This window comes from Palaemon carinicauda, chromosome 45 (assembly GCF_036898095.1).
Source record: "Palaemon carinicauda isolate YSFRI2023 chromosome 45, ASM3689809v2, whole genome shotgun sequence".
Classification (NCBI taxonomy): domain Eukaryota; kingdom Metazoa; phylum Arthropoda; class Malacostraca; order Decapoda; family Palaemonidae; genus Palaemon; species Palaemon carinicauda.
The window spans coordinates 22157802-22181494 of NC_090769.1; the positions used below are offsets into that span (position 1 = coordinate 22157802).

Genomic DNA, 23693 nt, shown 5'->3' on the forward strand with positions numbered 1-23693 from the left:
TTATGACGTCACACGATGACAGCCACCACTTCCCGTAAGGCCAGTGACACGGCTCGTGAAGTCCTGACGTTCTCTGGAGGAAAAAATCCAGCGAAATGACTTGCTCAGTTACTTTCATCTCATGCGATGGTGGTATAGTGGTTAGCATAGCTGCCTTCCAAGCAGTTGACCCGGGTTCGATTCCCGGCCATCGCAAATCTATCATTTTGACGTTCTCTGAAGGAGAAATCCAGTGAAATAACCTGCTCAGTTACTTTCATCTCATGCGATGGTGGTATAGTGGTTAGCATAGCTGCCTTCCAAGCAGTTGACCCGGGTTCGATTCCCGGCCATCGCAAATCTATCATTTTGACGTTCTCTGAAGGAGAAATCCAGTGAAATGACCTGCTCAGTTACTTTCATCTCATGCGATGGTGGTATAGTGGTTAGCATAGCTGCCTTCCAAGCAGTTGACCCGGGTTCGATTCCCGGCCATCGCAAATCTATCATTTTGACGTTCTCTGAAGGAGAAATCCAGTGAAATGACCTGCTCAGTTACTTTCATCTCATGCGATGGTGGTATAGTGGTTAGCATAGCTGCCTTCCAAGCAGTTGACCCGGGTTCGATTCCCGGCCATCGCAAATCTATCATTTTGACGTTCTCTGAAGGAGAAATCCAGCGAAATGACTTGCTCAGTTACTTTCATCTCATGCGATGGTGGTATAGTGGTTAGCATAGCTGCCTTCCAAGCAGTTGACCCGGGTTCGATTCCCGGCCATCGCAAATCTATCATTTTGACGTTCTCTGAAGGAGAAATCCAGCGAAATGACTTGCTCAGTTACTTTCATCTCATGCGATGGTGGTATAGTGGTTAGCATAGCTGCCTTCCAAGCAGTTGACCCGGGTTCGATTCCCGGCCATCGCAAATCTATCCTTTTGACGTTCTCTGAAGGAGAAATCCAGCGAAATGACTTGCTCAGTTACTTTCATCTCATGCGATGGTGGTATAGTGGTTAGCATAGCTGCCTTCCAAGCAGTTGACCCGGGTTCGATTCCCGGCCATCGCAAATCTATCATTTTGACGTTCTCTGAAGGAGAAATCCAGTGAAATGACCTGCTCAGTTACTTCCATCTCATGCGATGGTGGTATAGTGGTTAGCATAGCTGCCTTCCAAGCAGTTGACCCGGGTTCGATTCCCGGCCATCGCAAATCTATCATTTTGACGTTCTCTGAAGGAGAAATCCAGTGAAATAACCTGCTCAGTTACTTTCATCTCATGCGATGGTGGTATAGTGGTTAGCATAGCTGCCTTCCAAGCAGTTGACCCGGGTTCGATTCCCGGCCATCGCAAATCTATCATTTTGACGTTCTCTGAAGGAGAAATCCAGTGAAATAACCTGCTCAGTTACTTTCATCTCATGCGATGGTGGTATAGTGGTTAGCATAGCTGCCTTCCAAGCAGTTGACCCGGGTTCGATTCCCGGCCATCGCAAAGCTATCATTTTGACGTTCTCTGAAGGAGAAATCCAGTGAAATAACCTGCTCAGTTACTTTCATCTCATGCGATGGTGGTATAGTGGTTAGCATAGCTGCCTTCCAAGCAGTTGACCCGGGTTCGATTCCCGGCCATCGCAAATCTATCATTTTGACGTTCTCTGAAGGAGAAATCCAGTGAAATGACCTGCTCAGTTACTTTCATCTCATGCGATGGTGGTATAGTGGTTAGCATAGCTGCCTTCCAAGCAGTTGACCCGGGTTCGATTCCCGGCCATCGCAAATCTATCATTTTGACGTTCTCTGAAGGAGAAATCCAGTGAAATAACCTGCTCAGTTACTTTCATCTCATGCGATGGTGGTATAGTGGTTAGCATAGCTGCCTTCCAAGCAGTTGACCCTGTTCGATTCCCGGCCATCGCAAATCTATCATTTTGACGTTCTCTGAAGGAGAAATCCAGTGAAATGACCTGCTCAGTTACTTTCATCTCATGCGATGGTGGTATAGTGGTTAGCAGAGCTGCCTTCCAAGCAGTTGACCCTGTTCGATTCCCGGCCATCGCAAATCTATCATTTTGACGTTCTCTGAAGGAGAAATCCAGTGAAATGACCTGCTCAGTTACTTTCACCTCATGCGATGGTGGTATAGTGGTTAGCAGAGCTGCCTTCCAAGCAGTTGACCCGGGTTCGATTCCCGGCCATCGCAAATCTATCATTTTGACGTTCTCTGAAGGAGAAATCCAGTGAAATGACCTGCTCAGTTACTTTCATCTCATGCGATGGTGGTATAGTGGTTAGCAGAGCTGCCTTCCAAGCAGTTGACCCTGTTCGATTCCCGGCCATCGCAAATCTATCATTTTGACGTTCTCTGAAGGAGATATCCAGTGAAATGACCTGCTCAGTTACTTTCACCTCATGCGATGGTGGTATAGTGGTTAGCATAGCTGCCTTCCAAGCAGTTGACCCGGGTTCGATTCCCGGCCATCGCAATATAGATCATTTTGACGTTCTCTGAAGGAGATATCCAGTGAAATGACCTGCTCAGTTACTTTCACCTCATGCGATGGTGGTATAGTGGTTAGCATAGCTGCCTTCCAAGCAGTTGACCCGGATTCGATTCCCGGCCATCGCAAATCTATCATTTTGACATTCTCTGAAGGAGATATCCAGTGAAATGACCTGCTCAGTTACTTTCATCTCATGCGATGGTGGTATAGTGGTTAGCATAGCTGCCTTCCAAGCAGTTAACCCGGGTTCGATTCCCGGCCATCGCAAATCGATCATTTTGACGTTCTCTGAAGGAGAAATCCAGTGAAATGACCTGCTCAGTTACTTTCATCTCATGCGATGGTGGTATAGTGGTTAGCATAGCTGCCTTCCAAGCAGTTAACCCGGATTCGATTCCCGGCCATCGCAAATCTATCATTTTGACGTTCTCTGAAGGAGAAATCCAGTGAAATGACCTGCTCAGTTACTTTCATCTCATGCGATGGTGGTATAGTGGTTAGCATAGCTGCCTTCCAAGCAGTTAACCCGGGTTCGATTCCCGGCCATCGCAAATCGATCATTTTGACGTTCTCTGAAGTAGAAATCCAGTGAAATGACCTGCTCAGTTACTTTCATCTCATGCGATGGTGGTATAGTGGTTAGCATAGCTGCCTTCCAAGCAGTTGACCCGGGTTCGATTCCCGGCCATCGCAAATCTATCATTTTGACGTTCTCTGAAGGAGAAATCCAGTGAAATGACCTGCTCAGTTACTTTCACCTCATGCGATGGTGGTATAGTGGTTAGCATAGCTGCCTTCCAAGCAGTTGATCCGGGTTCGATTCCCGGCCATCGCAAATCTATCATTTTGACGTTCTCTGAAGGAGAAATCCAGTGAAATGACCTGCTCAGTTACTTTCACCTCATGCGATGGTGGTATAGTGGTTAGCATAGCTGCCTTCCAAGCAGTTGATCCGGGTTCGATTCCCGGCCATCGCAAATCTATCATTTTGACGTTCTCTGAAGGAGAAATCCAGTGAAATGACCTGCTCAGTTACTTTCATCTCATGCGATGGTGGTATAGTGGTTAGCATAGCTGCCTTCCAAGCAGTTGACCCGGGTTCGATTCCCGGCCATCGCAAATCGATCATTTTGACGTTCTCTGAAGTAGAAATCCAGTGAAATGACCTGCTCAGTTACTTTCATCTCATGCGATGGTGGTATAGTGGTTAGCATAGCTGCCTTCCAAGCAGTTGACCCAGGTTCGATTCCCGGCCATCGCAAATCGATCATTTTGACGTTCTCCGACTTAGAAATCCAGTGAAATGACCTGCTCAGTTACTTTCATCTCATGCGATGGTGGTATAGTGGTTAGCATAGCTGCCTTCCAAGCAGTTGACCCGGGTTCGATTCCCGGCCATCGCAAATCGATCATTTTGACGTTCTCTGAAGTAGAAATCCAGTGAAATGACCTGCTCAGTTACTTTCATCTCATGCGATGGTGGTATAGTGGTTAGCATAGCTGCCTTCCAAGCAGTTGACCCGGGTTCGATTCCCGGCCATCGCAAATCCATCATTTTGACGTTCTCTGAAGGAGAAATCCAGTGACATGACCTGCTCAGTTACTTTCATCTCATGCGATGGTGGTATAGTGGTTAGCATAGCTGCCTTCCAAGCAGTTGACCCAGGTTCGATTCCCGGCCATCGCAAATCTATCATTTTGACGTTCTCTGAAGGAGAAATCCTGAGAAATGACCTGCTCAGTTACTTTCATCTCATGCGATGGTGGTATAGTGGTTAGCATAGCTGCCTTCCAAGCAGTTGACCCGGGTTCGATTCCCGGCCATCGCAAATCTATCATTTTGACGTTCTCTGAAGGAGAGATCCAATGAAATGACCTGCTCAGTTACTTTCATCTCATGCGATGGTGGTATAGTGGTTAGCATAGCTGCCTTCCAAGCAGTTGACCCGGGTTCGATTCCCGGCCATCGCAAATCTATCATTTTGATCTAACCTAATCAGAAATTGATTAGAAACCGATACTGCTTCAAATTACATTTTTTCCTAGGATAATAAATAATACAATCAGTTAAGGATACTATTGCTTTCTTATTAAAGAAATTTTGACAACTTAAAGATTAGTCAAGATACAATTTCGGCAATGTCCATGAATACTAAATCATCTTCTATTAACGTGCTTTTTCCCAACTCGTAAGCACGGTTGCCTTCTTTTTGAAGAACTTTGCTTTGGTTTTGGGGTAGACCGTAGTCCCGATCATCTGCCCTGCCTGACATCGCTTAGCCCCTGGTAGCGTATGCTAAATCTGCCCTTCAAATATACAATTAATCTAAATGGGATGTTTAGAGTACAAGACAGGTTGAGGTTACCTTCCACTGGAGGTATCAACGAGATACTTATAGGCAAGGCATACAGCCTGTAGACTCCTTAACTAAGGTGCAGCTCTACTGCCTCACAGAAAGCTTTCTAATCACAAGGTAAGGCAATTATTCCCAAAAGGTATAGTTGTGTATACATTAGACTGACTGAAAAATATTCTGAGATTGGCCCAGAGCAAAATACAGATGTCTATTTTACCTGATAGAATCCTAGTTAAAGGCGGACAGAATGGACAAGTCAAATACACGTGTCTGAAGATCTTGCCTAGGCAAGCACACTTAGTCCTCATAGTGATTGTTGTTATTGTTGAGGAGGGACAATAAAAACCAATAGATCATTCTTATGACACCAATTTGTTTTCATACCATGAACAGTTGTATTTGACTGATTCCTGTTGATTTGCATCATAGCATCTCATTTGTTTCAAGAGTGAGACTTTTAATCGGTGCTCTTATGGTTGCGGTGGCTTACTGGAAACGTCCCGGCTAGGTGATCGCCAGACCTGAGTTTGAGTCCTGCTCAACCTCAATAGTTTCTTCGTGTTTGCAACCTCACCATCCTTGTGAGCTAAGGATTGGAAGTTTGGGGGAGCCTATAGGTCTATCTGTTAAGTCATCAGCAACGATTCCCTGGCTCTACCTGGTCCTAGCTTGGGTGGAGAGAGGGCTTGGGCGCTGATCATATGTATAGATGTTCAGTCTCTAGGACACTGTCCCTTGCTTCTGCCATTCATGATTGGTCTTTAAAACATAGAATAGTTCTTTGTTCTTATATTAAATATCTCATAGTGCGGTGAAGTAAAAGAATTAGTAGACTGAGAATGTGCAAGAAAATGTTCTTAATCAATATTAGCATCGAATGAAGCTGCTCCATTAGATACTTATCTTATGATTATTTCCAATTAATTTCTATAAACATATATTCACTATGCATTCTGTCATAGAATAAAGTCAGTCTAATGATGGCGAGGAATCATATTTTTTTTATAAAAGTTCTATATCTTTAAGTTAAAAAAATACTTGAAGAAAATAAGTATTTTGATTTAAAAATATATAATAGTATATAAGAAAATACGTATTCTTGATGCCTCTAAAAAGCTTATCAATATCATAGTTAGCTCTGCTCTTATAAATAGAATATTAACAATAATTTCAGTTTCTCTCTTTATCAATAAACAAGCCCCATTATATTTATCAAAAAATTTATCTATTAAAGACTCCCCCAAAAGCTGAGTCTTCAAACCCCCTAATATGAAATGTACTTGACAAACATTAAATAATAACACAATGTGCTGATAAAAACACGCCTTACTAAGTTATGACGTCACACGATGACAGACACCACCTCCCGCAAGGCCAGTGACACAGCTCACGGCTCGTGAAGTTCTGACGTTCTCTGAAGGAGAAATCCAGTGAAATGACCTGCTCAGTTACTTTCATCTCATGCGATGGTGGTATAGTGGTTAGCATAGCTGCCTTCCAAGCAGTTGACCCGGGTTCGATTCCCGGCCATCGCAAATCAATCATTTTTATCTAATCTAATCAGAAATTGATTAGAAACAGATACTCCTTCAAACTATATTTATCCAAGATAAGAAATAACACAAGCGGTCATGGTTATTACTGTCTAATTATTGCTGAAATGATGATAACCAGAAGCTTAGCCAAGGTGCAATTTCTGCAATGTCAATGAATAAAAAATCTGCTCTTCAAATATACAAGTAATCTGGAAGTGAAGTTTCTAGCTAGAAGACAGATTGAGGTTACCTTCCACTGGAGGTGCAGCTCTACTGAATCAGAGAAAACTTTCTAATCAAAAGGTAAGTCACTTATTCCCAAAAGTTACAGTTGTGTATACATTATGTGGAATGAAAAATATTCTGACTATTTTAGCTGATAGATGTTCTGGCTAAAGGAGGACAGAATGGCCATGTCAAATACAGATGACTGCAGATCTTGCCTAGGCAAGCACACCTAGTCCTCAGAACGATTGTTGTTAGTGTGGAGGAGGGACAATAACGACCAATAGATCAATCTGATGACACCAATTTGTTATCATACCATGAGCAGTGGTATTTGACTTATTCCTGTTGAATTGCATCATAGCATCTCATTTGTTTCAAAAAGTGAGTCTTTTTATCGGTGCTCTTATGGTTGCGGTGGCCTACATGAAACGTCCCTGCCAGGCGATCGCCAGACCGGAGTTGGAGTCCTGCTCAACCTCGATAGTTTCTTGTAGTGTCTGCAACTTCACCATCCTTGTGAGCTAAGGATGGGGAGTTTGAGGGAGCCTATAGGTCTATCTGCTGAGTCATCAGCAACGATTCCCTGGCACTACCTGGTCCTAGCTTGGGTGGAGAGGGGGCTTTGGCGCTGATCATATGTATAGATGTTCAGTCTTTAGAACATTGTCCCTTGCTTCTGCCATTCATGATTGGTCTTTAAAACATAGAATAGTTCTTTGTTCTTAAATTAAATATCTCTTAGTGCAGTGAAGTAAAAGAATTAGTAGACTGAGAATGTGCAAGAAAATTTCTTAATCAATATTAGCATCGAATGAAGCTGCTCAATTAGATATTTATCTTATGATTATTTCTAATTAATTTCAATAAACATATATTCACTATGCATTCTGTCATAAAATAAAGTCAGTCTAATGATGGAGAGGAATCACATTTTTATAAAAGTTCTATTATCTTTCCTTAAGTTAAAAAAATACTTGAAGAAAATAAGTATTTTGATTTAAAAATATATAATAGTATATAAGAAAAAAAGTATTCCTGATGCCTCTAAAAAGCTTATCAATATCATAGGTAGCTCTGCTCTCATAAATAGAATATTAAAAATAATTTGTTTCTCTCTTTATCAATAAACAAGCCCCATTATATTTATCAATAAGGTTATCTATTAAAGACTCCCCCAAAAGCTGAGTCTTCAAACCCCCTAATATGAAATGTACTTGACAAACATTAAGTAGCAACACAATGTGCCGATAAAAACACTCTGTACTAAGTTATGACGTCACACGATGACAGACACCACCTCCCGTAAGGCCAGTGAAACAGCTCAGGGCTCGTGAAGTCCTGACGTTCTCTGGAAGAAAAATACAGTGAAATGACTTCCTCAGTTACTTTCATCTCATGCGATGGTGGTATAGTGGTTAGCATAGCTGCCTTCCAAGCAGTTGACCCGGGTTCGATTCCCGGCCATCGCAATATAGATCATTTTGACCTTCTCTGAAGGAGAAATCAAGCTAAATGACCTGCTCAGTTACTTTCATCTCATGCGATGGTGGTATAGTGGTTAGCATAGCTGCCTTCCAAGCAGTTGACCCGGGTTCGATTCCCGGCCATCGCAAATCAACCCTTTTGATAAGCAATCTAATCAAATATTGATCAGAAACCGATATTCCTTCAAACTATATTTATCCAAGATAAGAAATAACACAAGCAGTAAAGGTTATTACTCTCTCATTATTGCTGAAAGAATGATAACCTACAGGTTAGCCAAGATACAATTACTGCAATGTCCATGAATACCAAATCTGCCCTTCAAATATAAAAGTAATTTGAATGCAATGTTTTTAGCTAGAAGACAGACTACGGTTACCTTCATTTAGAGGCACCTACAGGAAATGTCAGGCTTATGCAAATACCCTTCTAAACAATATACAAGATAACACAAGAATTGCAACAATAACAGATATAGCAATAAAATTGGGACAATGTCAAGAAGGATTCTACCTACAGGTTACCCTGAGGCAAAGTGTAGGCCTTCAGCCTGTAAGACTCCTTTGCTAAGGTGCAGCTCTACTGCCTTACAGAAAATTTTCTAATCAAAAGGTAAGGCACTGATTCCGAAAGGGTATAGTTGTGTATACATTATGATTAGGAGGACTGAAAAATATTCGGAATCTGACCCAGAACAAAATACAGTTTTGACTATTTTAGAGGATGCTGTCCTAACTATAGGACAGACCGTCCATATCAAATACAGAACGATTGTTCTTGAGGAGGGACAAAGATGACCAATAGATCACTCTGATAAGACCAAATTGCTCTCATACCATGAACAATGGTACTTGACTGATTTCTTTTGATTTTCATCCTACCATCTCATTAGTTCCATAAGTGAGCCTTTTAATATGGGCTCTTATGTTGCAAAATAGTGATTTTTTCTGACATTAAGCATCTTTAATACAAGCTCAGTGGTAAAATCATGGTGCAACGACCCATCTTCAAAACAACAATTATAATAAACAGGACCTACACCTAAGACGTAGTGTGGGGGATGCAATGAACTACTGACAAGGCTCAAGAGAGTAGCAGACTAAGAATATGCACTAAATCTTTCATAATTAAATTTAGCTCCTAATGAACCTGTTGTATTAGATGCTTATCTTTTATGATTACATCTAATTTATTTCTATAAATACAATTTCCCTATTCGTTTATTTTTTGTTGTTCATTACTTCTCTTGTAGTTTGTTAATAGCCTTTCTTCACAAGGCTATTTTCCCCGCTGGAACCCTTGAATTTATAGCGTCCTTCTTCTTCCACTAGCTAAGATAGTAATAATAATAAAATCGAAGATATTCTAATGCTTGACAGGGATAATCATTTTACAATCGTTTTATAATCTCAAAGTTAAAAACTAGAAGAAACTAAGCATTCTGACTGCTCTAGTATTGAAATACACTATTTTGGAAATCAATCATACTTTAACGCAAATTTTAAGTATGCGACGATGACCTTAGTAATTCTTGATGCCTCTAAAAAACATTTACCATTTTTATAGTCAACTCTGTTCTTATAAATATAACTTTAAAACTAACAATTTCATTTCAATTTCTCTATATCTTTATATAAAAAAAATCTCCATCATATTTATCAATAAGGTAATCTATTAAGGACTCCCCAACAAGCTGATAATGTCTTCATATCTTCCAATGTAAAACAAATTTGACAACCAATGAGCATTGAAACGATGCGAGGCTAAAAACACGCCTTAACTGAGTTATGACGACACACAATCATAGCCACCACCTCCCATTAGGCTAGTGGCACAGCTCACCGGCTCGTGAAATTCTGACGTTCTCTGGAGGAGAAATCCAGTGAAATTACCTGCTCAGTTACTTTCATCTCATGCGATGGTGGTATAGTGGTTAGCATAGCTGCCTTCCAAGCAGTTGACCCGGGTTCGATTCCCGGCCATCGCAAATCAATCATTTTTATCTAATCTAATCAGAAATTGATTAGAAACCGATACTCCTTCAAACTATATTTATCCAAGATAAGAAATAACACAAGCAGTAAAGGTTATTACTTTCTCATTATTGCTGAAATGATGATAACCAAGAGCTTAGTCAAGGTACAATCTCTGCAATGTCCATGAATACCAAATCTGTCCTTCAAATATAAAAGTAATTTGGATGCGATGTTTTTAGCTAGAAGACAGACTACGGTTACCTTCATTTAGAGGCACCTACAGGAACTGTCAGGCTTATACAAATACCATTCTAAACAATATACAAGATAACAAAAGAATTGCAACAATAACAGATATAGCAATAAAATTGGGACAATGTCAAGAAGGATTCTACCTACAGGTTACCCTGAGGCAAAGTAACCTTCAGCCTGTAAGACTCCTTTGCTAAGGTGCAGCTCTACTGCCTCACAGAAAGTTTTATAATCAAAAGGTAAAGCACTTATTCCAAAAGGGTACACTTGTGTATACATTAAGTGGACTGAAAAATATTCTGAATTTGACCCAGCACAAAATACAGTTTTGACTATTTTAGAAGATGCTGTCTTAACTAAAGGACAGAATGTCCATATCAAATACAGAACGATTGTTGGTGTTGAGGCGGGACAAAGATGATCAATAGATCACTCTGATAAGACCAAATAGCTCTCATATCATGAGCAATGGTACTTGACTGCTTTCTTTTGATTTTCATCCTAGCATATCATTAGTTCCATAAGTGAGCCTTTTAATCTGGGCTCTTATAGCGCAAAATAGTGATTTTTTTCTGGCATCAAGCATCTTTAATACAAGCCCAGTGGTAAAATCATGGTGCAATGACCCATCTTCAAAACATCAACTATAATAAACTGGACCTACACCTAAGACGTAGTGTTGGGGATGCAATGGACTATAGTCAATTTCATTTAGCAATGCAGATTTGCACAGACTCGCAGCGGTGCCCTTTTAGCTTGGAAAAGTTTCCTGATTGCTGATTGGTTGGACGGGATAATTCTAGCCAATCAGCGATCAGGAAAATTTTCCGAGCTAAAAGGGCACCGCTGCGAGTCGGTGCAAATCTGCCTCGATAAAAGAAATGGACTATAGTGATAAGGCCCAAGAGAGTAGCAAACTGAGAATATGCACTAAATCTTTCATAGTTAAATTCAGCTCCTAATGAACCTGTTGTATTAGATGCTTATCTTATTGTGATTACTTCTAATTAACTTCTATAAATACAATTTCCCTATTCGTTTATTTTTTGTTGTTCATTACTTCTCTTGTAGTTTGTTAATAGCCTTTCCTCACAAGGCTATTTTCCCCGTTGAAACCATTGGATTTATAGCGTCCTTCTTCTCCCACTAGCTAAGATAGTGATAATAATAAAATCGAAAAGATTCTTATGCTTGACAGGGATAACCTTTTTACAATCGTTTTATAATCTTGAAAGTTAAAAACTAGAAGAAACTAAGCATTTTGACTGCTCTAGTATTGAAATACACTATTTTGGAAATCAATCATACTTTAACGCAAATTTAAAGTATGCAACGATGACCTTAGTATTTCTTGATGCCACTAAAAAAAGTTTACCCTTTTTATAGTTAACTCTGTTTTTATAAATATAACTTTAAAACTAACAATTTCATTTCAATTTCTCTATTTCTTTATATAAAAAAATCTCCATCATATTTACCAATATGGTAATCTATTAAGGACTCCCCAACAATCTGATGTCTTCAGATCTTCTAATGTAAAATAAATTTGACAACCAATCAGCATTGAAATGATGAGAGGCTAAACACATGCCTTAACTGAGTTATGACGTCACACAATGACAGCCACCACCTCCCCTAAGGCCAGTGGCACGGCTCACGGCTCGTGAAGTCCTGACGTTCTCTGGAAGAGAAATCCAGTGAAATGACTTGCTCAGTTACTTTTATCTCATGCGATGGTGGTATAGTGGTTAGCATAGCTGCCTTCCAAGCAGTTGACCCGGGTTCGATTCCCGGCCATCGCAAATCAATCATTTTGATAGGCAATCTAATCTAAAATTGATTAGAAACCCCTATTCCTTAAAACTACATTTATCCAAGATAAGAAATAACTCAAGCAGTAATGGTTATTTCTGTCCCATTATTGCAGAAATGATAATAACTAAAAGCTTAGCCAAGATACAATTTCTGCAATGTCCATGAATGCCCTTCAAATGTACAAGTAATCTGGATGTGAAGTTTTTGGCTAGAAGATAGATTGAGGTTATCTTCAACTAAAGCACCAATAGGAAAAGTCAAGCTAATGGAAATAGCCCTCTAAACAGTATACAAGAGGACACGTGAATAGAGACAAGAAAAAATATAGCACTATAATTGTGACAGCTTCAAGTAAGATTCTGCCTACAGGTTACCCTGAGGCCAAGCGTAAAGCCTGTGACTCCTTAACTAAGGTGCAGCTCTACTGCCTCACAGAAAACTTTCTAATCAAAAGGCGAGGCACTTATTCCCAATAGGTACAGTTGTGTATACATTAGGCGGACTGTAAAATATTCTGTATTTGACCCACAACAAAACACAGCTTTGACTAGTTTAGAAGAAAGATGTTCTCCTTGCTATAGAAGGTCAAGATGTCCATGCCAAATACAGGTGTCTGCAGACATCCCACTTAAAAAAAAATTAAGGTGTATGCAGACCTTGCCTTGCCAAGCACAATTAAACCTCAGAAAGATTGTTGTTGGTGTTGAAGAGGGACAATAACGACCAATAGAGCAATCTGAGAAGACCAAATTGCTCTCACACCATGAGCAGTGGTACTTGACGGATTCCTTTTGATTTTCATCCTAGCATCTTATTATTTCCAAAAGGGAGCCCATTAATCTGGGGTCTGTGACGGCCGAGAGAAAGGTTATGACTCAAAGGCATAACTTTATTAAAGAACACTCTCCTTTATAAACAAAACCTCAAGGCAACAGGAAAATACATGTTCGAGAAAATGACAATGTTACATAGGCGACACGCAGACATGTCTATTCTGGTTCTTTTTACTGCGAGGGAAGAGCGCAGATACAAGCATAATATATACAAAATAATTTATGTACGATCGTGTGACACACGGTTGGTACAGGTCTTAAAGTGCAGAATAGTTATTTTTTTTCTGGTATTAAGCATCTTTAGCACTAAAGCTCACTGGCAATCCTATGGTGCAGGGACCACCTTCAAAACTTCTACTATAATAAACTCGATCTACAACTCAGACGTCTTGTGGAGGATGCAATGGGCTACTGATGAGGTCCAAGAGTCTGAGAATGTGCACTACACTTTTTTATAATTAAATTTAGCCTCGAATGAACATGCTGTATTATATGTTTATCTTAGGATTATTTCTAATGAACTTCTATAAACACACATTCGCTATTTATTCATTTTTAATTATTCATTACTCCTCTTGTAGTTTATTTATTTTATTATCTTTCATCAATGGGCTATTCTTTTTTTGTACCTTGGAGCCCTTGGGTTTGTAGTGTCCTGCTTCTCCCACTAGGGTTGTAACTAAGATAGTAATAATAAAAAATTGAAGAGAGATTCTAATGCTAAAGATGGATATTCTTTTTACAATAGTTTTATAATCTTAAAGTTTAAAAATTAGAAGAAACAAAGTATTTTGAGTGCTCTAGTATTAAAAACAAAACAAAAACTTTCAGAAATCAATCAGGTATTAGCGTAAATTTAAAGTACGCAACGATGACCTTAGTAATTCTTGATGCCTCAAAAAAAGTCTATCCATTTTATAGTTACCTTTATTTTTATAAACACGTCTTTAAAACTAACACTTTCCTATTAATTTCTCTATTTCTTTAAATGAAAAATCTCCATCATATTTATCAATAAGGCAATCTATTAAGGAATCCCCAACAACTGATAATGTCTTCAGATCTTCTAATGTAAAATAAATTTGACAACCAATGAGCATTGAAACGATGCGCAACTAAAAACACGCCTTAACTGAGTTATGACGTCACACAATGACAGCCACCACCTCCCCTAGGGCCAGTGGCACAGCTCACGGCTCGTGAAATTCTGACGTTCTCTGAAGGAGAAATCCAGTGAAATGACCTGCTCAGTTACTTTCATCTCATGCGATGGTGGTATAGTGGTTAGCATAGCTGCCTTCCAAGCAGTTGACCCGGGTTCGATTCCCGGCCATCGCAAATCAATCATTTTTATCTAATCTAATCAGAAATTGATTAGAAACAGATACTCCTTCAAACTATATTTATCCAAGATAAGAAATAGCACAAGCAGTACAGGTTATTACCGTCTCATTATTACTGAAAGGAAGATAACCTAAAGCTTAGCCACATACAATTTCTGCAATGTCCATGAATACCAAATCTGCCCGTCAAATATAAGAGTAATTGGTGTGAAGTTTTTGGCTAGAAGACAGAGGTTACCTTCAACTACAGGCACCTACAGGAACTGTCAGGCTAATGCAAATATCCTTCTAAACAATATACAAGATGACACAAGAATTTCAACAATAACAAATATAGCAATAAAATTGGGACAGTGGCAAGAAAGATTCTACCTACAGGTTACCCTTACGCAAAGTGAAGGCCTACAACCTGCAAGACTCCTTTGCTAAGGCGCAGCTCTACTGCCTCACAGAAAACTTTCTGATCAAAAGGTAAGGTACTCTTCTAAAAAAAGGTACTGTTATGTAATCATTAGGTAGACTGGAAAATATTCTGAATCTGACCCAGAACAACAAGAGAGATGTCCTAGCTAAAACAAAAAAAAGGCTATTTTAGAAATAAATCAAGATTTAACGCAATTTTAAAGTATACAACGACACTTGTAACCGTAGCAGTTCTTTATGCCTCTAAAATGTTTATCCATACTATGGTTAGCTCTGCTCTTATAAATAGATTATTAGAAATATCAATTTATTAATTACTTCCCCACTAGCTGAGATTGTCTTCATATCTCCATACATCACAAAAAGATAATTTAAGCTTGGGTCACTACAACACGTCTTCTTGGGCTATGACGTCACACAATGACAGCCACCACCTGTTGTAAGCCAGCAGCCGTCAGCTCTGAGGTTATGACACTCTCTGGAGGAGATATCCAATTAAATGACCTGCTCAGTTACTTTCATTCCAGGCGATGGTGGTATAGTGGTTAGCATAGCTGCCTTCCAAGCAGTTGACCCGGGTTCGATTCCCGGCCATCGCAAATCAAACATTTTGATAACCAATGTGATTAGAAATTGATATTCCTTCAAACTATTTTTATCCAAAATAAGAAATAACACAAGCAGTAAAGGTTATTACTGCCTCATTATCGCTGAACTGATGATAATCAAAAGCTTAGCCAAGGTATAATTTCTGCAATGTCCATGAATACCAAATCTGCCCTTCAAATATATAGTAACCTAGATGTGAATTTTTTGGCTAGAAGACAGATTGAGGTTACCTTCAACTATAGGCACCTACAGAAATTGTCAGGCTAATGGGAATAACCCTCAGAACAATATACAAGAAGACAAAAATAGAGAAAAGAACAAATATAGCACTATAATTGGGGCAGCTTCAAGAAAGATTCTACCTACAGGTTACCCTAAGGCAAAGCGTAAAGCCTGCAAGACTCCCTTAACTGAGGGGAAGCTCTACTGCCTCACAGAAAACTGTCCAATCTAAAGGTAAGGCAATCTTGTAAAAAGGGTACAGTTCTGTATTCATTGGGCAGACTGAAAAATAATCTGAATCTGACCAAGAGCAACAGAAGAGATATTCTAGCTAAAAAAAAAAAAAAAAATTAAGAATATTTTCGAAATCAATCAGGATTTAACACAAATTTCAAGTATACAGCAACACTTGTAACCCTAGCAGTTCTTTAGGCCTCTAAAATGTTTATCCATACTATATTTAGCTCTGCTCTCATAAATAGATTATTAAAAATACCAATTTATTAATTACTTCCCAATTAGCTGCAACTGTCTTCATATCTTCATACATGAAAAATAAATCAAAACAAAATGATAATTTAAGCTTGGGTCAATATAACGTCTTGTTGGGCTATGACATCACACAATGACAGCCACCACCTGTCGTAATCCAGCAGCTCCCAGCTCTCGAGGTTATGACTCTCTCTGAAGGAGATATCCAGTTAAATTACCCTCTCAGTTACTTTCATTCCATGCGATGGTGGTATAGTGGTTAGCATAGCTGCCTTCCAAGCAGTTGACCCGGGTTCGATTCCCGGCCATCGCAAATCAAACATTTTGATAAGCAATCTGATTAGAAACCGATATTCCTTCAAACTATATTTATCCAAGATAAGAAATAAAACAAGTAGTAAAGGTTACTACTGCCTCATTATCGCTGAACTGATGATAATCAAAAGCTCAAAAGATAAGCCAAGGTATAATTTCTGCAATGTCCATGAATACCAAATCTGCCCTTCAAATATATAAGTAACCTGGATGTGAAGTTTTTAGCTAAAAGACAGATTGAGGTTACCTTCAACTATAGGCACCTACAGGAACTGTCAGGCTGATGGGAATAACCCTCAAAACAATATACAAGAAGACGAAAAGAGAAAAGAACAAATATGGCACTACATTTGGGGCAGCTTTAAGGATGATTCTACCTACAAGTTACCCTAAGGCAAAGCGTACAACCTGTAGGAGTGCCTAACTAAGGTGCAGCTCTACTGCCTAACAAAAAAACTTTCTTATCAAAAGGTAAGGCACTCTTCCAAAAAATGGTACTGTTGTGTATTAATTAGGCACTGGAAAATATTCTGAATTTGACCCAGAGCAACAGAAGAAAGATGCCCTTGCTAAAATATAAAAAAAAATATTCTAGAAATCAATCAGGATCTAACGCAAATTTAAAATATACGACACGTGTAACCCTGGTAGTTTTTTATGCCGCTAAAATGTTTATCCATATTATGGTTAGCTCTGCTCTCATAAATAGATTATTAGAAATATCAATTCATTAATTACTTCCCCACTAGCTGAGATTGTCTTCATATCTTCATACATGAAAAATAAATCAACTCAAAATGAAAATTTTGGGCTATGACGTCACACAATGGCAGGCACCACCTGTTGTAAGCCAGCAGCCGCCAGCTCTCGAGGTTAAGACACTCTCTGAAGGAGAGATATCCAATTAAATGACCTGCTCAGTTACTTTCATTCCATGCGATGGTGGTATAGTGGTTAGCATAGCTGCCTTCCAAGCAGTTGACCCGGGTTCGATTCCCGGCCATCGCAAATCAAACATTTTGATAAGCAATCTGATTAGAAACCGATATTCCTTCAAACTATATTTATCCAAGATAAGAAATAACACAAGCAGTAAAGGTTACTACTGTCTCATTATCGCTGAACTGATGATAATCAAAAGCTTAGCCAAGGTATAATTTCTGCTATGTCCATGAATACCAAATCTGCCCTTCAAATATATAAGTAACCTAGATGCGAAGTTTTTGGCTAGAAGACAGATTGAGGATACCTTCAAGTATAGGCACCTACAGGAACTGTCAGGCTAATGGGAATAACCCTCAAAACAATATACAAGAAGACAAAAATAGAGAAAAGAACAAATATAGCACTGTAATTGGGGCAGCTTTAAAGAAGATCTTACCAACAGGTTACTCTAAGGCAAAGCGTACAGCCTGTAAGAGTCCCTAACTAAGGTGAAGCTCTACTGCCTCACAAAAAACTTTCTTATCAAAAGGTAAGGCACTCTTCCAGAAAAAAAGGTTCAGTAGACTGGAAAATATTCTGAATTTGACCCAGAGCAACAGAAGAAAGATGTCTTAGCTAAAAAAAAAATAAAAAAATATTCTAGAAATCAATCAGGATTTAACGCAAATTTGAAGTATACGACACGTGTAACCCTAGTAGTTTTTTATGCCTCTAAAATGTTTATCCATACTATGGTTAGCTCTGCTCTCATAAATAGATTAATAGAAATATCAATTTATTAATTACTTCCCCACTAGCTGAGATTGTCTTCATATCTTCATACATGAAAAATAAATCAACTTAAAATGATAATTTAAGCTTAGGTCAATAAGTCTTGTTGGGCTATGACGTCACACAATGACAGTCACCACCTGTTGTAATCCAGCAGCCGCCAGCTCTAGAGGTTATGACTCTCTCTGGAGGAGATATCCAGTCAAATTACCAGCTCAGTTACTTTCATTCCATGCGATGGTGGTATAGTGGTTAGCATAGCTGCCTTCCAAGCAGTTGACCCGGGTTCGATTCCCGGCCATCGCAAATCAAACATTTTGATAAGCAATCTGATTAGAAACTGACATTCCTTCAAACTATATATATCCAAGATAAGAAATAACACAAGCAGTTATTACAGGTTATTACTGTCTCATTATCACTGAACTGATGATAATCAAAAGCTTAGCCAAGGTATAATTTCTGCAATGTCCATGAATACCAACAGGTGAAGTTTTTGGCTAAAAGACAGATTGAGGTTACCTTCAACTATAGGCACCTACAGGAACTGTCAGGCTAATGTGAATAACCCTCAAAACAATATACAAAAAGGCAAAAATAGAAAAAAGAACAAATATAGAACTACAATTGGGGCAGCTTTAAGGAAGATTCTACCTACAGGTTACCCTAAGGCAAAGCGTACAGCCTGTAAGAGTCCCTAACTAAGGCGAAGCTCTACTGCCTCACAAAAAACTCTTGTCAAAAGCTAAGACACTCTTCCAAAAAAAGGTACTGATGTGTATTAATTAGGCAGACTGGAAAATATTCTGAATTTGACCCAGAACAACAGAAGAAAGATGCCCTTGCTAAAAAATAAAAAAATAAAAAATATTCTAGAAATCAATCAGGATTTAACACAAATTTAAAATATACATGTGTAACCCTGGTAGTTTTTTATGCCTCTAAAATGTTTATCCATATTATGGTTAGCTCTGCTCTCATAAATAGATTATTAGAAATATCAATTTATTAATTACTTCCCCACTAGCTGAGATTGTCTTCATATCTTCATACATGAATAATAAATCAACACAAAATGATAATTTAAGCTTGGGTCACTACAACACGTCTTCTTGGGCTATGACATCACACAATGGCAGGCACCACCTGTTATAAGACAGCAGCCGCCAGCTCTCGAGGTTATGACTCTCTCTGGAGGAGATATCCAGTTAAATTACCAGCTCAGTTACTTTCATTCCATGCGATGGTGGTATAGTGGTTAGCATAGCTGCCTTCCAAGCAGTTGACCCGGGTTCGATTCCCGGCCATCGCAAATCTATCATTTTGATAATGCAATTCAGATTACAAATCAGATGAGTCATATGAATAAATTGGTTATAAATCAATACCAAAGGTAAGAAATAACAAGAACAATAAAAGTCATTTATCCCCTTGTTAGTACTAAATAGATTATCCAATTTCTACAGCATCAATCATGCTCCAAGTTACGAGTAAGATATGACAAAATCTAAGTTTCATACTAATTCTGGAACTTCGTTCATGATTTTATGCTGCTGAGTATTTAGAAGATATGCATTTACTGTAGGTATGAAGCTTTGGCTAGAGGACACGTTAAGATTAGTGGCTACGGAAGGTACAACAGGCTACCCTAAGGCAAAGTGAACCGCCTATACAGCTTCATTGCGACTCTGCAGCTCTACCTCCCAACGGAACACTGTTAAATCATAAGCTAGAGTGTGACACCTACTCCAGAAATGTGCAGTTGTCTATATATTAGGTAGAATGAGAAGAATTCTACACATACGCCAGAAGCTAATAGAGTTAAACCTCTGCTTTACCTCCAATATGTAGTCCCAGTTAAAACTATACAGAATGTCCATATCAAATACTAGTCTTTGCAGATTTTGCCTTGGCATGTACACTTTGACCTCAGAGGGATGGTCGCTAGAGTTGAGGAGGGACAATAACGACTATCAGACACTATGAAGGAACCAAGCTGTTCTCATACAATGAAAAGTGGTATTTTATTGGTCTCTTCCAATTTTCATCACAGCATCACACCAGTTCCAAATGTGAGCCTTCTAATCAGGGCTCTTATGATACAGAAGAACTTTTTTCCTTCTTTTTTATGAGAGCTTCAGCAGCTTTTAGCATAATTTCTCTTTTTTCATAAGGTTTCTATTAAGGATTTCTCCATTTTCTGAAAATGTCTTTGGATCTTCATATATGTAAACAATTTGGCACAAAATGACAATGAAATTGTTGGATTAATATATTATGCCTTGATTATTTGTGACATCACACGATAACATCCACCACCAGCCGTGATCCGAATGGCAGCACTGTCCACCACCTACTGAGGTTATGATGTTCCTTGGAGGAAAAATCTAGTTATATTTCCTTCTCAATAGTAAGAACATCATGCGATGGTGGTATAGTGGTTAGCATAGCTGCCTTCCAAGCAGTTGACCCGGGTTCGATTCCCGGCCATCGCAAATCAATCATTTTGATAAAATTCAGGTTACTAATCAGATGTCCCCTTTGAATAGATTAATTACTAAGAGATACTCTTACTTGCTAAATTTGTCTATGGTAAGAAATGAACACAAACAATAAAACAAACAATAAAATCCCTTGTCCCATTATTACCACTACCAATACAATAACCTAATGCTTAGCCAAGATACAATTTCTGCATTCACCGTGAATACCAAACACGCCCTGCATGTCAAGCTTGATCTGTCAAAATTCAAGACTCAAACTAGATCTTGAATGTCTTTTTGTTTTTATGTCTGAACATAAAAGGCACCTAGATGCAAAGCTTAGGCTAAAGGTCAGAATCAGAGTATATACAACTGCAGCGGTCTCGAGGTTACCATTAGGTACAGTGCACATAAGACTCGCTTGCCAAGGTGTCTCTCTACTTTCCGCAGTAAATTTTCATAATCAAAAGCTAAAGTACTTATTTCCGAAAGGTGCAGTTGTGTACACATTAGAGAGAATGAAAAGCATTCTAAATATAGCCCAGAAAAATATAAAATCAACTAATCTTAGATAAAGACGTGGTTCTAGTTTTAGACAGAATGTATAGGTCAAATAATGGTCTTTGCAGATCTTGCCTTTGCAAGTAAACCAGACATCAGAGCAGATGGACTCTTAGACAGCAGAGAAGGGTCCCAGACGGACTGGACTCTTAGACAATAGAGAAGGGTCCCAGACGGACTGGACTCTTAGACAATAGAGAAGGGTCCCAGACGGACTGGACTCTTAGACAATAGAGAAGGGTCCCAGACGGACTGGACTCTTAGACAATAGAGAAGGGTCCCAGACGGACTGGACTCTTAGACAATAGAGAAGGGTCCCAGACCGACTGGACTCTTAGACAATAGAGAAGGGTCCCAGACCGACTGGACTCTTAGACAATAGAGAAGGGTCACAGACGGACTGGACTCTTTAACAATAGAGAAGGGTCCCAGACAGACTCCAGACAGCAGAAAGGGTCCCAGACAGCCTCTAGACAGCAGCGAAGTGTGGGGACAGAGGGAATGAATTACAACGAGGCCAGAGTAGAATATTGACTGAATTTGGGTTAATCTTCTCTTATGCCAAATTACTTCCCAGTAGAGCTTCCCTACAGCTTATTCGTGACAATGTTGAATTTTTATGCGTCGAGAGAATTTTGGTAATAAATCTAATCTCTTGCAATTCTCATTAACATTTATAAACATATCAACTATCCAACTTTAGTCACAGCATATTCTCCTAAAAGGCTGGACAGAAATCACATTTTTTTTCCTCTAATTCTGGTACATTGAAAGTTTCATAAATAAGAACAATGTACAAATATTGAAAATAATTGAAGAATTAAAAAAAGGGACCCAATTAAGAAAAAAACTTATAAACTGAAATAAACTTCAACAATCAATGCAAATATTCAAAGAAGACATTGAAGAATTAAAAAAAAAAACTGACCCAATTAAGAAAAAACTTGAAAACTGAAATAAACTTCAACAACAATCAATGCTTGTGACCATAGCTGATCTCAATGCTTCTAAACAGCTTATCCATGATATAGTTATGTCTGTCCTTTTCTGATTAAACACCAAAATGAAATATATGATCCCAGCTTCTCTCCTCCGAAATTATTAAGGTATCTCCATAAAAAATAGGTCTTAATTAAAAAACAAATAATAATAATAATTTAAGTTATCTATAAAAGGCTTTCACACTAGGAAACACTGTCTTTGAATACTTTTAAGCAAATATAAACTGCAAACTCTCATGCGATGGTGGTATAGTGGTTAGCATAGCTGCCTTCCAAGCAGTTGACCCGGGTTCGATTCCCGGCCATCGCAAAGAGTAGTTTTATACATTATATTGTAATTCATAACTCCAAAACAACATGTTCCTCCTCTCACCAAAAGGTAAAACTTTTATACAAGTTATAAGTAATTATTTTTGTTTTTGTTTCATTTGTTGATGTCGGCTACCCCCCCAAAATTGGGGGAAGTGCCTTGGTATATGTATGTATGAGTTATTATATATAATATGCACGATAAGTTTGTTATCTAAGTTGTGAAAAACCAAAATGACCAGACAAAAGTGTAATAAAAAAAAAAAAAAACACACACACATTACAGAAACTCTTGGTTTTATTTAAATTTACTCTTTCAATTCCATTTTCATTCAAGTTTTTAATGTTGTGAAAATTTTAAATGACGAGATCAAAGTATAAAACAATAAAGGAACTCTTGGATTTATTTAATTTTACTATTACTTCAGTTTCTGATTCACTAGAGATTTTAAAGATAAATTTATTTGAACAGAAAAAAGATTAATCTTTACAAACGACAATTTCCTTTTATCATCATTATCATTACTAGCTAAGCTATAGCCCTAGATGGAAAAGCAAGATGTAATAAGCCCGAGGGATCCAACAGGGAGAAACAGCCCAGTGAGGAAAGGAAATAAGGAACGAAATAAACGATATTAGAAGTAATGAACGATTAAAAAAATATTTTAAAAACATCAACAACTTTAAAACAGATATCTTATATATAAACTATAAAAAGACTTACGTCAGCCTGTTCAACATGAAACAAAAGCTCCAACAGGGAAAAATAGCCCAGCGAGGAAAGGAAATAAGGAAATAAATAAACGATATAAGAAGTAATGAACAATTAAAATATATTTTAAAACCACTAACAACATTAAAAGATATTTTATATATAAACTATAAAGAGACTTGTGTCAGCCTGTTCAACATAAAACAAAGGCTCCAACAGAGAAAAATAGCCCAGTGAGGAAAGGAAATAAGGAAATAAATAAACGATATAAGAAGTAATGAAAAATTAAAATAAAATATTCAAATAACATTAACAACCTTAAAGCAGATATCTTATATATAAACTGTAAAAAGAGACTTATGTCAACCTGTTCAACATGAAACAAAGGCTCCAACAGGGAAAAATAGCCCAGCGAGGAAAGGAAATAAGGAAATGAATAAACGATATAAGAAGTAATGAACGATTCAAATAGAATATTCTAAAAACACTAACAACATTAAAACATACTTTATATAGAAACTATAAAAAAACTTACGTCAGCCTG

The 23693-nt window shown here is 38.3% G+C and overlaps 36 non-coding genes across 36 annotated transcripts; all 36 read left to right on the forward strand.

Moving 5' to 3' along the window:
• Positions 1 to 123: 123 nt before the first annotated feature.
• TRNAG-UCC (transfer RNA glycine (anticodon UCC)) lies at positions 124 to 195 on the forward strand. The gene has a single exon. It is a non-coding gene; the product is annotated as a tRNA-Gly (tRNA).
• Positions 196 to 265: 70 nt separating this feature from the next.
• Positions 266 to 337, forward strand: TRNAG-UCC (transfer RNA glycine (anticodon UCC)). Its single transcript has one exon. It is a non-coding gene; the product is annotated as a tRNA-Gly (tRNA).
• Positions 338 to 407: 70 nt separating this feature from the next.
• TRNAG-UCC (transfer RNA glycine (anticodon UCC)) lies at positions 408 to 479 on the forward strand. The gene has a single exon. It is a non-coding gene; the product is annotated as a tRNA-Gly (tRNA).
• Positions 480 to 549: 70 nt separating this feature from the next.
• On the forward strand, positions 550 to 621 carry TRNAG-UCC (transfer RNA glycine (anticodon UCC)). Its single transcript has one exon. It is a non-coding gene; the product is annotated as a tRNA-Gly (tRNA).
• A 70-nt stretch (positions 622 to 691) lies between these two features.
• TRNAG-UCC (transfer RNA glycine (anticodon UCC)) lies at positions 692 to 763 on the forward strand. The gene has a single exon. It is a non-coding gene; the product is annotated as a tRNA-Gly (tRNA).
• Positions 764 to 833: 70 nt separating this feature from the next.
• Positions 834 to 905, forward strand: TRNAG-UCC (transfer RNA glycine (anticodon UCC)). The gene has a single exon. It is a non-coding gene; the product is annotated as a tRNA-Gly (tRNA).
• A 70-nt stretch (positions 906 to 975) lies between these two features.
• On the forward strand, positions 976 to 1047 carry TRNAG-UCC (transfer RNA glycine (anticodon UCC)). The gene has a single exon. It is a non-coding gene; the product is annotated as a tRNA-Gly (tRNA).
• Positions 1048 to 1117: 70 nt separating this feature from the next.
• TRNAG-UCC (transfer RNA glycine (anticodon UCC)) lies at positions 1118 to 1189 on the forward strand. The gene has a single exon. It is a non-coding gene; the product is annotated as a tRNA-Gly (tRNA).
• Positions 1190 to 1259: 70 nt separating this feature from the next.
• TRNAG-UCC (transfer RNA glycine (anticodon UCC)) lies at positions 1260 to 1331 on the forward strand. The gene has a single exon. It is a non-coding gene; the product is annotated as a tRNA-Gly (tRNA).
• Positions 1332 to 1401: 70 nt separating this feature from the next.
• TRNAG-UCC (transfer RNA glycine (anticodon UCC)) lies at positions 1402 to 1473 on the forward strand. Its single transcript has one exon. It is a non-coding gene; the product is annotated as a tRNA-Gly (tRNA).
• A 70-nt stretch (positions 1474 to 1543) lies between these two features.
• TRNAG-UCC (transfer RNA glycine (anticodon UCC)) lies at positions 1544 to 1615 on the forward strand. Its single transcript has one exon. It is a non-coding gene; the product is annotated as a tRNA-Gly (tRNA).
• A 70-nt stretch (positions 1616 to 1685) lies between these two features.
• Positions 1686 to 1757, forward strand: TRNAG-UCC (transfer RNA glycine (anticodon UCC)). Its single transcript has one exon. It is a non-coding gene; the product is annotated as a tRNA-Gly (tRNA).
• Positions 1758 to 2392: 635 nt separating this feature from the next.
• TRNAG-UCC (transfer RNA glycine (anticodon UCC)) lies at positions 2393 to 2464 on the forward strand. The gene has a single exon. It is a non-coding gene; the product is annotated as a tRNA-Gly (tRNA).
• Positions 2465 to 2677: 213 nt separating this feature from the next.
• TRNAG-UCC (transfer RNA glycine (anticodon UCC)) lies at positions 2678 to 2749 on the forward strand. The gene has a single exon. It is a non-coding gene; the product is annotated as a tRNA-Gly (tRNA).
• Positions 2750 to 2961: 212 nt separating this feature from the next.
• On the forward strand, positions 2962 to 3033 carry TRNAG-UCC (transfer RNA glycine (anticodon UCC)). Its single transcript has one exon. It is a non-coding gene; the product is annotated as a tRNA-Gly (tRNA).
• Positions 3034 to 3103: 70 nt separating this feature from the next.
• Positions 3104 to 3175, forward strand: TRNAG-UCC (transfer RNA glycine (anticodon UCC)). Its single transcript has one exon. It is a non-coding gene; the product is annotated as a tRNA-Gly (tRNA).
• Positions 3176 to 3245: 70 nt separating this feature from the next.
• On the forward strand, positions 3246 to 3317 carry TRNAG-UCC (transfer RNA glycine (anticodon UCC)). The gene has a single exon. It is a non-coding gene; the product is annotated as a tRNA-Gly (tRNA).
• A 70-nt stretch (positions 3318 to 3387) lies between these two features.
• TRNAG-UCC (transfer RNA glycine (anticodon UCC)) lies at positions 3388 to 3459 on the forward strand. The gene has a single exon. It is a non-coding gene; the product is annotated as a tRNA-Gly (tRNA).
• Positions 3460 to 3529: 70 nt separating this feature from the next.
• On the forward strand, positions 3530 to 3601 carry TRNAG-UCC (transfer RNA glycine (anticodon UCC)). The gene has a single exon. It is a non-coding gene; the product is annotated as a tRNA-Gly (tRNA).
• Positions 3602 to 3813: 212 nt separating this feature from the next.
• On the forward strand, positions 3814 to 3885 carry TRNAG-UCC (transfer RNA glycine (anticodon UCC)). Its single transcript has one exon. It is a non-coding gene; the product is annotated as a tRNA-Gly (tRNA).
• Positions 3886 to 3955: 70 nt separating this feature from the next.
• On the forward strand, positions 3956 to 4027 carry TRNAG-UCC (transfer RNA glycine (anticodon UCC)). The gene has a single exon. It is a non-coding gene; the product is annotated as a tRNA-Gly (tRNA).
• A 212-nt stretch (positions 4028 to 4239) lies between these two features.
• TRNAG-UCC (transfer RNA glycine (anticodon UCC)) lies at positions 4240 to 4311 on the forward strand. Its single transcript has one exon. It is a non-coding gene; the product is annotated as a tRNA-Gly (tRNA).
• Positions 4312 to 4381: 70 nt separating this feature from the next.
• TRNAG-UCC (transfer RNA glycine (anticodon UCC)) lies at positions 4382 to 4453 on the forward strand. The gene has a single exon. It is a non-coding gene; the product is annotated as a tRNA-Gly (tRNA).
• Positions 4454 to 6302: 1849 nt separating this feature from the next.
• On the forward strand, positions 6303 to 6374 carry TRNAG-UCC (transfer RNA glycine (anticodon UCC)). Its single transcript has one exon. It is a non-coding gene; the product is annotated as a tRNA-Gly (tRNA).
• Positions 6375 to 7999: 1625 nt separating this feature from the next.
• TRNAG-UCC (transfer RNA glycine (anticodon UCC)) lies at positions 8000 to 8071 on the forward strand. Its single transcript has one exon. It is a non-coding gene; the product is annotated as a tRNA-Gly (tRNA).
• A 71-nt stretch (positions 8072 to 8142) lies between these two features.
• On the forward strand, positions 8143 to 8214 carry TRNAG-UCC (transfer RNA glycine (anticodon UCC)). Its single transcript has one exon. It is a non-coding gene; the product is annotated as a tRNA-Gly (tRNA).
• A 1788-nt stretch (positions 8215 to 10002) lies between these two features.
• On the forward strand, positions 10003 to 10074 carry TRNAG-UCC (transfer RNA glycine (anticodon UCC)). Its single transcript has one exon. It is a non-coding gene; the product is annotated as a tRNA-Gly (tRNA).
• A 1971-nt stretch (positions 10075 to 12045) lies between these two features.
• TRNAG-UCC (transfer RNA glycine (anticodon UCC)) lies at positions 12046 to 12117 on the forward strand. Its single transcript has one exon. It is a non-coding gene; the product is annotated as a tRNA-Gly (tRNA).
• A 2112-nt stretch (positions 12118 to 14229) lies between these two features.
• Positions 14230 to 14301, forward strand: TRNAG-UCC (transfer RNA glycine (anticodon UCC)). Its single transcript has one exon. It is a non-coding gene; the product is annotated as a tRNA-Gly (tRNA).
• Positions 14302 to 15256: 955 nt separating this feature from the next.
• TRNAG-UCC (transfer RNA glycine (anticodon UCC)) lies at positions 15257 to 15328 on the forward strand. The gene has a single exon. It is a non-coding gene; the product is annotated as a tRNA-Gly (tRNA).
• Positions 15329 to 16293: 965 nt separating this feature from the next.
• On the forward strand, positions 16294 to 16365 carry TRNAG-UCC (transfer RNA glycine (anticodon UCC)). The gene has a single exon. It is a non-coding gene; the product is annotated as a tRNA-Gly (tRNA).
• Positions 16366 to 17303: 938 nt separating this feature from the next.
• Positions 17304 to 17375, forward strand: TRNAG-UCC (transfer RNA glycine (anticodon UCC)). Its single transcript has one exon. It is a non-coding gene; the product is annotated as a tRNA-Gly (tRNA).
• Positions 17376 to 18317: 942 nt separating this feature from the next.
• TRNAG-UCC (transfer RNA glycine (anticodon UCC)) lies at positions 18318 to 18389 on the forward strand. Its single transcript has one exon. It is a non-coding gene; the product is annotated as a tRNA-Gly (tRNA).
• Positions 18390 to 19323: 934 nt separating this feature from the next.
• Positions 19324 to 19395, forward strand: TRNAG-UCC (transfer RNA glycine (anticodon UCC)). Its single transcript has one exon. It is a non-coding gene; the product is annotated as a tRNA-Gly (tRNA).
• Positions 19396 to 20506: 1111 nt separating this feature from the next.
• On the forward strand, positions 20507 to 20578 carry TRNAG-UCC (transfer RNA glycine (anticodon UCC)). The gene has a single exon. It is a non-coding gene; the product is annotated as a tRNA-Gly (tRNA).
• Positions 20579 to 22366: 1788 nt separating this feature from the next.
• TRNAG-UCC (transfer RNA glycine (anticodon UCC)) lies at positions 22367 to 22438 on the forward strand. Its single transcript has one exon. It is a non-coding gene; the product is annotated as a tRNA-Gly (tRNA).
• Positions 22439 to 23693: the final 1255 nt, after the last annotated feature.